The 15,871-nt window shown below is 48.0% G+C and overlaps 1 long non-coding RNA gene across 15 annotated transcripts in view; it reads right to left on the reverse strand.

The window, feature by feature from the left end:
- Positions 1 to 585: 585 nt before the first annotated feature.
- Positions 586 to 15,871, reverse strand: part of LOC149853820 (uncharacterized) — a 77,932-nt gene continuing 62,646 nt past the window's right edge. For 3 of the 15 annotated variants that reach the window (XR_016438965.1, XR_016438956.1, XR_016438966.1), the window contains 2 exons: positions 15,617 to 15,780; positions 11,574 to 13,529 (listed from right to left, as the gene is read on the reverse strand). This is a non-coding gene — a long non-coding RNA (uncharacterized LOC149853820). Of the gene's footprint in view, positions 2,317 to 11,563; positions 13,530 to 14,649; positions 14,755 to 15,296; positions 15,467 to 15,616; positions 15,781 to 15,871 lie in introns of those variants that run through there. The other 12 variants (XR_016438959.1, XR_016438961.1, XR_016438960.1 and 9 more) reach the window with 12 other exon arrangements.

A 15,871-nucleotide genomic window follows, 5' to 3' on the forward strand; every position in this document is an offset into this window, starting at 1 on the left:
GGAAGCTGCTAAGCTGGTTTTGAAAAATAATCAATCAGGGAAAAAGGAAAAGGAAAAAAAAAAATCAAGATCAAACAAAAATCTGAGACACCCCACTACAACATTAGTGGAGAAGGAGGCTGTGAAATGAATAATGAACAATTCCACTGTAGAGGCTCTCCCTGCATCTCTTCATTAAAATCTGCACAGTTTGTAAGTCACACATTGCTTCTGCAAACTGCCAGTGCTTGCGGATACCACCTGGGAACGGGAAATGCGGCTGAGCTCATCCTGGAGACTTCATGGGTTGTTGTAACAAGGCAGAATAGACTCCAGCTGGCTCAGTATTAGGTCTGCAGGGCTAAAGAGAAGCAAGCTCTTGTTTCATATTAAGAGAGAGAGTGGATGTGGCTCAGATCCACACTGAGAGGAGTAGGACAGGTGCTATATGTTTATGTGGGTCTTTTTACTGACCCCTTTTCATTCCCCGATGAAACCCAGAATATGAAATATGTCGAATGTGGTATACAAGCTTTTACAGCTTGCAGCTTCCTTGTTACATCCTCTGCCACAAAAACTCAAAACAAAAAGTTTTTTTTTTATTATTATTATTATTTAATATAATCCTCCATCCTGAGCAAAGCCTTCTGCAATAAAAGAAAACTTGCCAAATGGCTAGGAAAGAAGATGGCAGTTCTACATTGCAGCAGAAGCCACCAAGCCTTGGGTTGCTCACCCACTAATAGGGAACGCGAGCTAGGTTTAGACAGTCATGAGCCAGGTTAAATTTACCCTGTTGATGATGTACTCTTGGAGTGTAATCCTGCTCAGTCCAAGAGGAAGGGCAGGTTCAGATATATGCTGCATGTGCTTGGCTATGGACCCAGTGAGGCAAAGTTACCATCTGTGGGATTGTGTCCTAATGCCTCTAAAACACAATTTCCCCTTAAATATGATACCACAGCACAGTGGAGGCTCAGTTAGCCCTAGGTAGTTGGCTACCACCCCAGTGAAGGGCAGGGCTATGTGAGGAGAGCCATCTACCTAGAGACTGCAGCATGACCAAAAGGCAGCCCCCCCTTTTATGTAGTGCACCCCATGTTCGTAGGGAAGCTAGTGCTAAATCACTTGCCAACAACCTAATTCTGGGTGAGGGCTCGGTACGCAGCAGAACAGCTTCCTCACTGCAAGCTTTAGTCCCGAGTCCCATCTCAACACCTCTCCTTACACAGCTCTGAGAGCAATGCCTCATCATCCAAGGGCAGATAGGGGACCTGGGAGGGCAGCAGGTAGGTTGGGAGCAAGGCAGGCAGGGCAACCCATGCACAGGGAGGGTCTGGCCATTCTTCCCTTCCTCCATCTCCTGACCCAGAGCAACCTAAGCCCGAGCCATTTCTGCTGGGACAACAGCTCAACCTCCCATAGAAGGACATGGGTGCCCAGGTGCAGCTCCCTGGATTATAGGTCAGCCTGCCATAAACATGGATGTGGTTGACCTGGTGCCTAGCGGGGGGGCTGCTCAGGAACTAGACCATCCTCCCATATGAATGAAAGGGCTTAACCAGAGACGTGTCTGGGGCACCAGGTCAACATAGGAACAAAAATGCATAGAGCTGACCTGGTGCCTGGCCAAATTACACTCATGGAGGCACCCAGGAGTTTGGGGCCTCAACCTGCACCCCTATGGTCCCCAGTGCCTAGTGCCAGCCTGGCCCTGTGGCCAGCTGCTTCAACTCTGACTACTGGCGAATGATGAGCATGGTCTAAAGCAGGAGTGTCCAACTCATCTAGCCCCGCTGGCTGGATGAGTGGCATGGATTTGGCCCATGGGCTAAATCAGGCCCGCGGACCGCCCCCCCCCCCCACATGCCTGACCCAGTGCCCACGACACCTCCCGGGGCTGGTCCCCAGAGAGCACCACAGGCAGGACAGTAGAAGCCCAGTACGAAACTTTCACAGACTTTGAGCGAGGTCTCAGGCCACTATATTCCAGATGGGGTATCGCAGAGGGTAACAGTTTATACAATCAAGAGGCAAGGCCCAACAGATTATTGGAGCCCTAGTCCCTTTGCACCCTTCTAGCCACCAGACCAAACGCCCTTGGGGTCCATAACATGAGAGCCCCGAGACCTCCGACCTTTAGCCACGGCTCAGCCTTGCACCCTTTTGTCTCCTTGCACTGGCTCCGTCCTTACACGCGGCTTTCCGTCCTTCATCGCCGTGGCTCGTCTCCCTGGGCTCCCCGTGAGGTCCTAAGATATCGTGTTCTTTACAGAAACCCATCAGATTGCCTCAGTCCCTCAAAAGTCTGCAGGAAATCTTCTTACTGATGATTGTCTGGGAAAGCAGAGAGGGGGAAAAAAAAAAAAAAAAGAGAGAATTTACAGGTAATTTCCTTGTCAAAAGTTCCCGTCTATAAATACAATCAAGATAAGACTGACATGGCAAATAGCTCCTTTTCTCTCCGGAATGAATTATTCAATTCACCGCTGATCCTCTCTAACTGGCTTATATTGCCTTTTGCTTTCCTTATTTATTTTACTTTACTTAGTTCTGCTGAGAAGAAGCAGGGCCAATAAATCTAAAGGATTCAGGTAATAGCAGGATTCAACAAATGCTTCTTGCAACCCTCCCAAACCTTGCCTCCACAATCTCTCTCATTTCCCACCCTCCGCACCCCAATTTCATTGCTAAGCTGAGATGAGAGGGTGATGGGCTGAAGCATATTCTATTTAGGCAGGTGGGGTTTTTAATGCACAGATGGATGGGCTGCAATTCCTTTGAATGGGAGCCTGCCTGCATTGCTGCTCTCGCTGCTGTCCCCAAAAAGATGCCGTTTCTACTGGAGGGGAGAAGAATTTAAGGCCGCGCTTTCAAGGGATGTTGAGTGTCTGTGGTTCCCACTGGCTTCAGATGGAGTTGTGGGTGTTCAGCCCATCTGAAACACCAGGCTCTAATGAAGCTCCCTCTTCTGAGTTTTGCAACTCTCCCCATCTGCCTCCAAGGAACGGCACGAAGCACTTCCTAATGGCCAAGGCATTTTCCCTGGGGAGCAGTCTCCCAACCTTCATTGCTACGGTCATCTTAAACAAAAGCAGACCCCCAAAAGGGCTGTTCAAGGCCCTGGGATTCATGAGAGCCACATTCAAGGTCTAGCATCTTGGGCAAGTCACTTGGAGCCAAATCCTACTCTACTTAATGAATGCCTAAAAACGATCCCATTCCACCCTACTTAAACTCCTAAAAGTCCAATCTTCTTTTGTATCATGCCATTATCTTAGCCTTAAAGCTTGGTCACCAAAAAAAAAGCAACCTGCCCCCCCGCCCAAGACGAGCAAGCAGGACGACCCACCCACTTTTTGGCGTTGGCAGTACTTCAGGGGCTCAACCAAGTCTGACTGGGATTGCACTTCGGGGCTTAATAAGTGGATAGATGGAGTATGATCCGGTCCTTAAATCTCTGTCCCTTGAAATATTACTCTGCTGGGCAGCGATGGGAATTTGCTTCCAGGTTTATGCACTCCTGGAGGAGTGCCGGGGAGCTACTGATACACGCACACTTTTTAAAGAAAGTTAAATCCTGGTAATACACAAAGATATATCCAAGCTATTACACTATTCAAAAGGAAGGCAACAAAGCCTACAAAGCCAATAAAAAAAAAGATTGTGTTGTAAAGAAAACTACTGCAAAGAACCAAGGTAATATCCAGAGCAGCAATTCAATTACACACAAGATTAGTGTTGGTCTGACGATGGAGCCAGAAGTTTCTTACTGAGGTTTTGAACTCACAAAAAATTATGATGTCATAAAATGCAAGTGCGATGAGAGAGCGCGAGAGAGTCAGCACTGACACACACGAGAGCAAGCTGGAGGGGAAGCAGGCCAAGGAAGGAAAGGTGAGCAAGAACTGAAATAAAGCCTTGCTTGTACTGAAAAATAAATTCTGTGAATTTTATTTTTCCCCAGGAGTTGTGCTCAATGGACTCAGCAAAGGCAACATTTCTTTACCTTATTGATTAGCAATTAAGAAAGGCATTTTAGCTACTTGTATGCTGCATCCCTATGATCCCCCCAAGAATTTCAATGGGGCCAGTAATACTTCAATTTGTAATCTCTACCATGGAGCAGTTGGTACACAACAGCTGCTCTGTCCGTCCGCAGAGACGGCTGCGTTTGCAAAGAAGGTCGGTCTTCTGACAGCCTTCCTGGAAATCATGCACCAAGCCTTTCGAAGGAAAGGCACTTGGCAGACATGCACGTTACTCTTTATTGTCATTACAACCCGCTCTCCGATTGCTAGAAATAATCCTCCTCCACTGAAGAGGAAGGACTTGCTCTTTGCACATGCAGACCTACCAATGAAAATTTCCGGTCCGATATTCTTTATTCTGGTACGCTCTGAGATCAGATTCAGACCATGATTGGAATTAATTGTTCGTGCTGCTGCTGAAATGAGACCTCCTCCTCAATAGCTGAGGGACCACCTTATGCTCGATCAGTTGGGGGGGGGGGGGGTACCTTTTTCGGGCAGGAATGCCACAAATTAGACCTTTGCAAGCTTTTGGCCACAAACACCCTTCTTCAGGCTTAGGGAGTCTCTGCTGTTCTGAGATCTCCAAGGGATCCCATCTGACCCCAGCCGCCCATCCCAGGAAAAGAAAGGAGTTTTAGTTCACATGCTGAACCTCAGCCCTGTGCCACTTAACGGGTGCTTACAGGGAGATGCAGGCTGGAAATAGGAAGTGAATCTTAAGTGACTGTGACCGTCCACCCAAGCAAAAGGAAGATATGATAGTAGCTGGGGTAGGTACAAACAGTAAAAATGGGGCACGCCACGTACTGACATAGGCTAGCAACCTGTCCCCAAGCCCATGCTGGTACATATAGTTACTGTTGCCTGTGCTAGCAAACTTAAGCTTGCCTTGGTCCACCTATCCATGCAGAAGTCACATCTTCATCTTGGTATATTAACTTTCTAAGAGGACATCAGCAAAAAAGGGAAAGGGAGCAGGATGACTACTAGAGGGGGGGGGAAATACCAAGATAGCCCACTTGCAGTGGCTCGGAGGAGTCAGAGGTACAAAGGCAGTAGCATTTCCCCTTTTTCAAGTAACACTTATCCTTTGTCATGAACAGCAGCTAAATGTGCGGCTGGGTAGCTCACTCAGAACAGCAGCAGGAAAACCCATCTGTCCTCTCAAAAACCACTCGGCTCTGAATAATGTGGTCTGGATACAGGGCAGGAGCAGCTTTTGTGAGGATCGGAGCTGGCTGCCAAATTTCGGCGCGTCGCAAAAGTTGAAGCGTTTCACAGGCAGATGTTGATTTTGACCAAATTTTTGACGGAAGGAAGTCAAAACAAGTTATTTTCACTTTATCCCTTTGATGTGCTCCACTTAAACTGCTCTAAGTAAAATAAAATACATGTCCTCCCATAATTTTGCAACACCATCCAAAACAAAACATTTCAGCATTTCCATAGCACAGTTCCTCCCGTTTTGAAAGTCCCACAGTTAAAGCAGATGCTGTAATTGGATTCGCAATGAGAGCGCATTTTGAAATATAAGGATTTCCTGTGAACTGGAAATCCACTCTTCCAACCCTGATAAAGGATGTTGCTTCCAAGCTCGCAGCCCTGCAAGCACCCCTGCGTGTCAAATGAATCCTCACAAACTTAACGGACCAAGGGAACCAGTGATGAGGACACCGATTTGCTCAGTATGCGGCTGGCTGATATTTTGCCCTTTGACTTCATGTCAAGGTTGGAGGTCAAAGTGGGTGGGTGGGTGGGCGGGCATACACTTTGGACTACCAACATTATTCCATGACCTGTAATCTTTGCAAGCTTTTCCAGCCAACTCCTCAGTTGAGAAGCTAAGCCCCTTAGTGACGGCTGGGACGCCCTTTCCAGCTACTGATGGATGGTTCCAGTTGAGCAGGACCTTCCAGTCGAGTCCGTTGGATATGAAAATATAACAGAGGACTGAAAAAAAGCAATGGAAAATGGAATGCATGAGACCACTGCTCTCCAGTAAAATATAGTAATAATAAGTAGGCCTGGTGGGAACTTCTTGGTGCCATCATCTTTGAAGGAAAACTAATTTTGAGAGGAGTGTTGCGACTAAGAAATGGGACTGAAACTTGGGAGACACTGGTTTCATTCCTACCTTTGCCAACGCCATGTTGGGCCAAGCCATTCTTCAGTCATTCTGCCTCTTGGCTTCCTGGCTATAAAACTGAGAAAAATCACCTTCCCTGCTTCTGAGTGCATCTCTTATCTGGTTATGTTGTAAGCGGTCTGGGACACTGCCCAGGGCAACAGGACCCCAGAGTCTGCCGGGGGCCATCAGCGCCACTGAAATATAAATTACAAGAATAGTGGCTTGAAGCACAGGGAAGGAAAGGAATTAAATCTATAGAAAGGAGTGAAGGAGACGCGAGTATTTAAAAGGAAAAAAACCCACAACACAGCCTGCCATGGAATCAATTTAGGAAAACTGCCGGCATCTCCTAGAAACTAGAGGCTGAGCCCCTTTTTAGGAAGCAATTTTAAAACCTTTTTATTTGCCTCTTTTTCTTTCTTTCTTCTTTTTTTTTTTTTAACAAAGTCATCGAGAGTAAAAGAAATAAACTGATTTCTCTACAGATAATTTGTGAGGGCTTCAAGTGCATTGTAAATGTATGCCTTTATCCAACAGGCAATTTGCTGAATTTCATAGACCGCTTTTGTATTACTATTTGCCGAGCAGCATCCTCAGTGGAAATCTCGCCTGGTTTAATACTCTCTTTAACACACCGCATAATTGCCCGCTACAATTTGCTCTCTGGAAAGGTTGAAGACAGAAGAGAAGGGCATAGAAAGGAGAGCTTTGGTGCGGAGAGAGGAAGCGTGCAGACAAAGGGGCTGGAGTTTGAAATTTAATTTAGTCTCAGCCAAGGTATGCAAGTTGAGGAGCATGCACAGGCTGGGCAGGATTCAATTTTTTATTTTTTAATTGGTAAATGTTTATAAATGTTGATTTCACCCCATGCTCACAACCAACCAAAAAAAAAAAAAGATTTCCATCGTTAATTATCAAAATTTATAGAAAGGGAGTGAAAAAAATGATAGACGATGGAGCGCGTGATGACGGGGGGAACAGTCCTGCAGAACTGCGCTGACTGGAGGTTGGACTGCCACTCCCAGAAACCCCAGGGGATTGGAAACAAAGGAAAAGGCGGCAACAAAGTGGATGAGTGAGCTATGGGCAAGCAGACCCAAGACCCATAGCAGCTCTGCTGCTCAACTGGCAGCAGTCCTACTGTAATTATGTCTGGGCAGTTGGACTGCACTATAATACTATATTGTCATTAATAGATTATCTGCCCCCCCACACCCTTCATTTTGCACAGTCCCGCAAGTTTTAAATAGATAAAAATCAAAATAAACACTTAAAAACAAACAAATCGATATTATCCATCAACACCATTAAAAAATAAAAATCAAATTCTGCCAAGTGTAAGTATGTACCACCTGATCACAGCTACACCAGTCCTAAGACCTGGGAGGCTGGCTTCTTGTAAAGCAGAAGGTTTTTGGCAGCTAACAAAACATGCACACGGGAATATATAATGCTCTGAGAAGCAATAGCCACCGCCGATCCCATTTGAACGTGGGCCCTGGATTGCAAGCCAAGCATGGATTAAAATGAGCAAGCTTAGCACCGGAGTACAACAGTTCGCACAGGCCATCCATCGCAGAGCTGTTGGACCACACTACATGTGTTTAATGCAGTTAGCAGACAAGGAGCTTATCATTAGATCTATACTTCTTTGGGATGTCAAATGAAATCACCAGGAAATGACAGCGAGACACAGAGCCTATTGCCATCCGTTGATCCTGGCCTCTCTGCCAAAGAGATAGCCACTTACTGCAAAATCTTGGGGGTGGGGACCATTCAGGGTCTGGCACTAGCAGAGCACATCAAAGTTTGAAGTCCGTGGAAAGATTCCCACTGGATGCAACGGTGCCGGATCAGAGCCTGGTCCAGTCACCATTCAAGTAGGGCCCACCAACTCGTTTCATGCCTCACCACCAAAGCACCACTGGCTGGTAAAACATCCTGTGGTTTTTACCTGGTTCGGATAGATCTGAACTGGCTTGTTCCTCCATAAACGTGGAACAGCACAACTCCACGGAGGTTCACAGAGCAAGGATAATTTACCCTCGCCCAAGGAGCCGGCCCCGCATCTTCTCTTACCGAGACCTTGAGAGTACAGCCTACACGTGTAGTCCCTACTAGCAGTCACTCTACACGTCACCTCGACCGAGACCAGGAACCCATGGCTATAATACAAAGCATCACACTCCCTTCTCCACTGTGACATTTCTAAGTAGAAGTAATTCCCCACTCGTGGCGACATCACGCGTGCACGATGACCGAGGGGGAGAGCGCACCATGGGAGCTGGCCGCCTTGTTTCCACAGTCTGGGAGCATGAGTGAGGCCCCACCACTGCTGTCCCTCCTCCCCCATCAGGGAAGCTGTAGGGGGGCATGCAAAATTTACACAGCTCCTCCTGCCACCCTCGCCCCAACCTTGGCTTATGTGAGGAATCCTTCTAAAACCAATGAGGTTATAATAAGCAGAAGGGCTGAGGGACTGAACAAGGGAAGGCTGGGCCCGTAAGCCTCAGAGGAAGGAGATGAAGTCACAGAGCAAGAGAGGAGCAGCTGGAGGTTACGGCTGGGGGGGGGGGAAGGAAAGAAATAAAGGCTTCAAGCAAGAGCAATGAGAGAGAGGTGGAGAGAGAAGAACAGAGTAAACAGAAGAGGCGAGTGTAAAGCTGGCAGGAGGGAGCGCGTCCAGGCGAGGGAGAATGGCACAGGGGGAGAGCGGGAGGCACAGAGACGGCAGGCAGTGTTTATTAATTTTCTGCTTGGCTGCCTTTGGTGCCATAGCTCAGAGATCATGGAGCTGCTACACACTCTATTAAATAATTCAATCTGTGAAGAATCCAAGTGTGTAAGCGAACACTCTTATGCGTCTTAAAATTTAATTGCGGAGCTAAACGAGATTAAGTGCAAGGAGAATATAAAAGATATGAAAATAGATGCTGGGGCTTTTGTTTCTTTAAAAGTCCAAGCCCGAGAAGGAGCCTCTCCCCATTTTTCACCGGGCTCTGCTAAACAGCCCCGGCTTCTTTTCATTCCCCTCTCTGCTCTTGTTCTATTTACAGCTATGTTTGCAAGCGACAAGCTCACAAATCACTTAATATCCATTAGAGCAGATCCATTCACCCTGCTAGGCTCCCAGCTCCACCAGCCCTTCCATTATAAATCCCCAACTTAGGGTTTTAAACCTTGGCCGCGAGAGCCTGCTCCAGTGGCTGTTGCTCCATGCCTTGCTGTGGCTCGGTCTTCTCGGAAAGGCTCTGGCAATCATTTACCCTCTCCCACAAGTACTTCCTCCCCTAGCTGACACCTTTCAAGTGAAGTTAGCAGCAGGGAAAGGCGCTGGATGATAGTCCAAGATAACAAGTCCTATCCACCAGTAGGGGCAGCCGAGGTAGAAACTTGCCCTCCAGACAGAGCTCCCAGGCCCTAAATCAGGGCCGGGCAATTATTTCAGGCAGAGGGCCACTTACTGAGTTTTGGCAAACCGTCAAGGGCCGCATGACAGGCAGCCGGGGGCAGATGAATATTCATTTTCTAAAGTTTTTTGGGACCCCGCAGGCCAGACCTCGTGGGCCGCATGCAGCCCACGGGCCACATTTTGCCCACCCCTGCCCTAAATTCTTCTAAAGAATAGCCAAGACCCATTCCAGCTGCTGGGGTTACTCCTGTGTGGCCAACTCTTGCCATTTTATCGTGAGACACACGGGGACCAATCTTTAACTTAAAGCCTCCGCCTCCGGGGCTCGGAGCATAGGCTGAGATTCTTGCCTACTCCTGCAAAAAGTAAAAACTTCCCAATCCCTGGGGGTGGAAGGAAGAGATGGAAAACTTGTGACCAGGACTGCTCAAAACCAGCAAGGCCCATAAAACCCCAAAGCAGCCCCCCTAAATTACAACCCGTCTCATCTTTCTCAGGAACCTGTCCCAATTTCTGAGCAGGGCTTCTGCCTACAAGGAGGCTCACTGTCCTACTGGACACATAGGGTACATCCATACGGTCTTTATAGGGTTTCTGAGGAACGAGCCCCATCTACTCCCTCCTGCTCTGAACACACTGCATGCTGAAGCAAGCCATGTAAAGGCTTTTGTGGTCTGGGCCCAGGGACACACTTAGGAGTCTAGTCTCGGAGCTGCACCTAGGCTTTCGTGGCAATGCTTTAATGGCAACGCCACACTTTGTCCAGTATACAACACATGAAGAGCAGGAGCGAGTGAATGGGGTTTGTTGGCGAACCTAGGGAATGGTTCGACTGCTTTCATTTCTCAAACCAAGGTTAAAGTAGACCTCTTATGCCCACTCCACGGGTGGAAAACTGAGGCACAGTGAGGCTAAGTGACTTGCCCAAAGTCGCACAAAGGAGTCTGTGTCAGAGCACGGGGGCTGAACCAACGTCTCCAGTCCTACGCTGGCCCAGACCCGTGCTCCTCTCTAGCTCTGGAGAGTTGGCTTGGTGCGCTTTGAAAGGCCTCACTCACAGAGACCTCGAGTCAGGTCTTCTCCCGAGATCAGCGGACGCTGTGTCAGCCTATGGCAGCTCCCGTTCTGCTGGATTTGTTTGGCATATTATCGGTTCATATTATCATAGTACCACCTAGAGGGCCCAACCAAGACAACTGAGCGTTTCCAAGCACACAAAGGAACAGTCCTGCCCCTGGAAACTCGGGACATGGGTGGGAGAAGAGAAGAGCTGCCAGCTCTGAGCCCTTTGGAAAGGTCACTCGGAGTAAGAGAGGTTAAGCAACGTGGCTCAGGTTAGAGAATAGGATCCAGCACCACCGTCTGCAACACAAGACCACGTTCTGGCTTTCTCGCTATTTCCTGTTTGCGAGACAACCCCCAGGCCCCAAAAGAAACAGCTGTTATATGAGCATCAGAAGTCGAGAGGCACCAAACCCTTCCACAGGAGAGCCCCGAAAGTCGGCGGAGAGGAGGGGAAGTTCCTGCTTCATGAATCTATCAGCTTTTAATTACAGTTGTCATCGATGATCATCCTTGTATAAAGAAAAAAAAAGATTCTGAAGGGCTTGTCACGTAGGAGTCTGGCAGGAGGAGACAGAGGGGTTTTACCCGTCAGGCTCTGTTCTGTCACCTCCTTTCAAATGGGGCCCTTTGTGATCCAACTGCAGAGGGAAGAGATTTTGCTCCACGGCTTGCAGCGCTGCCAGGGGAGGGGGGAAACGCCAGAGCACGCAGGAGTTTCCACGCTTTACCATGCTACAGGTGTGTAGGCGATGGCCGTGTTGGGTTAAGGACATGGGCAGACAAGGTTCTTTGGGTGAATCTCATCTCTTTTACTAGACCAACTTAAGCTGGTCTAATAGAAGAGATGAGATTCACCCAAAGAACCTTGTCTGCTCATGCTTTAACATGGCATCTGGGATTTTCCCCCGCCCAATTACCTCAGCATAGTTAATTTGAATGTATAGGTGTTTGACTGCGCTGCTGTTGGAGGAAATCTGGATTTAAAGAGTATGGCTCATGTCACCCGCATCACTCATTCGACTTACAGCCTCGTGGAAGAGAGACGATTGCATATCATTTATTTTGGCTCCAGACTACACGCAGGAGCAGTACAAAAGTCTCATCACAAAAAATAATAAAAACACCCAAAACAAAAAATCCCATGAAATGCTAAGGCTTTCGTGTTTTTTTTCCCCTTGAAAGATTCTTCTAAAATTTCCCCCTTTGCAAGTCTACTGTTGCCCAAATCAGGACAGTTTTGAAAATCTGCATTGAAAACTCCACCAAGTTTCGTCCCAAACAACAGGTTTTTGATCTTTCTTCCTTTCTTTCCCCTGGCAAAATGTGCAAGTTTTTACATATTTGGGGCTCCAAAAGGGAAGGCTCTGACTTCTTGAGATGTGATGGGAAAAAACCACCCATGCAAAAAACCAAAAAACCCGTAGATGGGCACATCCGCTGAGGTCATGAGCAAAAATACAAGCGAGTTACAGTTACTGTTGCACAAGTCTGCTTATCGGTTGGATACTGGAACCTGAACAGGATAAAGAAACTTAAAACCCAATCCGTCCTCCGCAAAAAGTGCAGATATAGTGGTCCTGCGGCCCAACCAAAATACACACACACAGGGCAACAGACCTCCATTATACCGTGATTGACGGGTGGCATAGCAACAAGTGAATTAAACAGCCTTTCGCGCTGACATGAGCGGTGGTAAATGTCATAAAAGATCAGCCATTATATTCTGAGCATGGCTTTTTCCTACCACCAAGTGAAACCAATTTAGATGATTTAGAGGAAATGAGGGCTGTGTGTGCGCAACCGGGAACAGCAAATCCTGGGCACTGCTGAACTGGGGTCAGTAGCTGCTGGGTAACCAGGTCCAAGGGGAAAAGAACAGCGCTGAGCACCTGGGACTCCTGTTAAGGTCAAGGGGTCCTTGGCGCCACTGAAAATCATCATTTGGGCCCAGACTTTTCAGAAGTGCTCAGCACCTGAGCGGTTCTCAGCGAGAAAAACAGAGAATCCCTCTTGCAGCTGCAGGAAAAAGGAGAGACCTCACATGCAGAGTATCCCCAGGTCACACTGTAGGAGACGAGCTCGTGGGAAAGAGGGGCTCCAAACAGCAAGTCGGGAGACCCGAAGAACCACAATTAGCAGCCACTTTTGAAAGACATCAGCCCCAGACCTAGAGTCACCCAGGCTTCCTTGCCCACTTCCAACAGGCTGAGAAAACCCTTCAGACTCAAATACAGGCAGGCGCAAAAGTGCCTGGTTTTGCATAGACACTTATTCAGCTCTCGTGTCCCGTTAGGAGGAGTCTTTTCTGAGGATGCAAGATGATTTCAGGCTCCAAGGCCCACTCCAAGAGTGCTTAAGTCGGGTGGCTTTTGGGATGCGGGCTTCCCCACTGGGATGAGCAGATGCTCGCTCCGCACAGCTGCCAGACCGAGTCCAGTCTTTAGGTTCCAGTCACCAAAGGAGTTTAAAAACCAGCAAGGACCATGATCTGTTCTCAGTTGAATTAAGCATCTCAAGGCTGGCATGAGGGGAGCAAACTACATCACTGGCACCTTACGCAGCCCACTCAACAGTCGGGTGGCCAGACCAGACCATTTCCGTCCCACCAGCAGCCCTGGGCCAACATTTGAGCTGGAGGCCCCTGGCACCAAAATGTCTCCAAGCAAATCCTTTCACGGGAAGTCTGAGAGACCAGCTGTGACCCCTGAGGGCTGGGTTCAGTCCCTTGCGTGGACAGACGCCCTGCGTGACCTCGGGCCAGAGTAAAGTTTCCAAAAACGCTTATACTAAAAGCCTAAATCCTTTTGACTAAGTCAGTCGGGGGCATCTGAAAACTTTAACCGTAGTTTTCCAAGCCTCAAAACCCTGGGTTTTCAATGTGGATAGCAGCACTCGCTTCCTCTTGGTAACACTGTGAAGAAAAATACATTAAAACTGTGAGGGGCTCAGACAAGCACCATGGCTAGATAAAGCTCCTGGTTATTTGTTGCCCAACAAATAATCCAAGAAATCAAGATTAAACCCTTTGAAAGCATGTCCAAAGCAGAGCCCACATTTCCCTTGTACTTCTCCAAAGCTAAGGGAAACAAAAGCTAGTAAAACAAAGTTATTCAATTTTGCTAAACTTGGCAAATAATCAAGATAGATGAGTCTCCATCCTCCTTTCCTTGCTCTCCACCACCAAAATGCTCTGTACCCGTGAAGAAAAACAGATTAGTATTCCCACAACACTGGCCTTAAAATAATTTTATTTTGCAGCAGTGCCACTTTAAATCTAGAGCTATTGAAAATCCAATTTGCACTTTCAAGCATTCAATTTGTTTGCAGGTGTTTTCCCTTTAAGTCATGCACAGTAATTTAGTCTGGCAGCACAAGTGCTGGGGGTCTGAGGGAGGCACCTAGGAGCCAAGCCAGGAACTGACCCAGATGTTGGCTTTGATCTGGTGGAGCCGGGTTGGGGGCAGCCAGTGGGTCGCAGGGCTTAAGCCGTGCATCAGCGTGGACAAAATTCCTCTGGCATGGAAAAACGGATGCTGTCAGATCTGGACCTGGTTGAACTCTCCACCCGTGTCTTTGCACTGGGTGTAAAAAGAGAGAGTCATACTTCAGACGGTGCAATCCTTGCTAACAGAAGACAGGCCTATTTATTGTGTGGCAACACTGAGCCTAGAAGCCCTCCTCAATCACTAGAGGGAGGCTACAGTAAATGGTTCCTTGGGACAACGAATGACAGAGAGGAACGGGAGTGAAGATTACAGGTTAGTAATAACCAGGATACCAAGGGAGGACACCAAACAGAGAGCTCTGGCCAGTGCCCACCCCTCCCCAAAGACGACTAAGGAGCCCTGGATGCCACCCAGTGAAAGTGCTTGGAGACGCGGGCAGACTAGGGAAAGGAAGGCAGCCCAGCAATGCCTCTGCTAGCAGCTCCTACCTGGTCCGGAGACAGTGAAGGAGCTGGAAGGGGTTGAGAGAGGGCACGGCATGGGACCTGGGCAGCGAGAGCCCAGCAGAAGCTCTTGTAGACATACCTAAGATTTGGGCCATTAGCTTTTCAACATGTCCTTCGCTTGTCAGCCAGCCCAGCTACTCCATCTCCCCTCCTTTTGCTGATAACTTCTCCAGCTTTGGAGCAGCTTTCAGAACGTACAGAAAAAGGGAGATTAAAAAAACGGAGGGAGGTATGGAAAGCAAATAGGGCCGTGAAAAGGAAGAAATAAACCCTTATGCACATGCTTAACTTTACTACAGCAAGGGAGTCAAGCGCCTATGGATCCCAGCCCCTGCCCTTTTTTTAAATGGATTCTTTTTTCCCCACGGACAAAAGGGATGCTTTTGTGGAAAACGTTAGCTTTCAAGCCTCCAAGCCTGACATTTGAAGGAAAAATGTCAAAACTTTTTGGTTTTTGATTGAGTTGTTTCCCACCCCCAAAAAAAGCTTCATTTCCTGACCAGATCTACCGAAAAGCAGCATCCTACCCACAAAAAAAAAAAAAAAAGTTCTCTGAAGTAGACTCTTTTTGGTTGGATTATTCTCGTTTCCCCTCCCCCTTTCTTCAAAGCAGTTTCAAAATCAGGTGAGAACAGCCCTTTTCATCAGGAAAAACAAGATGCCACTTAACTTGGAAACCCAGCCTTGCCCTTGCTCATTAAAAGGTGCATAGAAGTATTTACTGACCAGAGGAAGTCAATCTAGAAGTCTAGGAGACTGTAGAGCGTGGGGGTGGAAGCTTGTCTGGAAGAGGTTGGTTTTAAATCAGATCTGAAGAGAGGGGGTGGGGGGGAAAAGGAGAAGGTTCAAGCTTTTTGCAGTCCATAACCAGGAAGATGGATGGGGAAGAAATGGCACTGCAAGGCAAACAGTGTCAGTCAGTGGACACAAGAATAATAGTGCACGAATAGGGCTTGTTAGAGGCAAGAGACTGACATTAGACAAGGGTAGCGGGTGCTGCGAAAATGTTCCCAGACACACCTCCCAACAGCCCCTACAATCCTTACCTGCGGTCCCTCTGCTAGTCCAGCCCTAGGCTTCTTTACACGCAGCCCTGCCAACGGCTCTCTTCTCTTCGGCCTGCAGCCTCGCTCTGCTGCTCTGGTCCTGGACTTCAGCTCAGATCCATCAATGCACCTAAGCCCCGAACGTCTCCAGGCTGAAAAAAAAGCTGTTCCGATTCTATTAGTTCCACCCCAGATGGCCTTCAACACACCCGGACCGCGATGATCATTCTTACCGAGTTGAAAGTGCCTGCCGCC

Source organism: Crocodylus siamensis, chromosome 13 (assembly GCF_052110815.1).
Source record: "Crocodylus siamensis isolate JL-2025a chromosome 13, ASM5211081v1, whole genome shotgun sequence".
In the NCBI taxonomy this organism is placed as follows: Eukaryota; Metazoa; Chordata; order Crocodylia; family Crocodylidae; genus Crocodylus; species Crocodylus siamensis.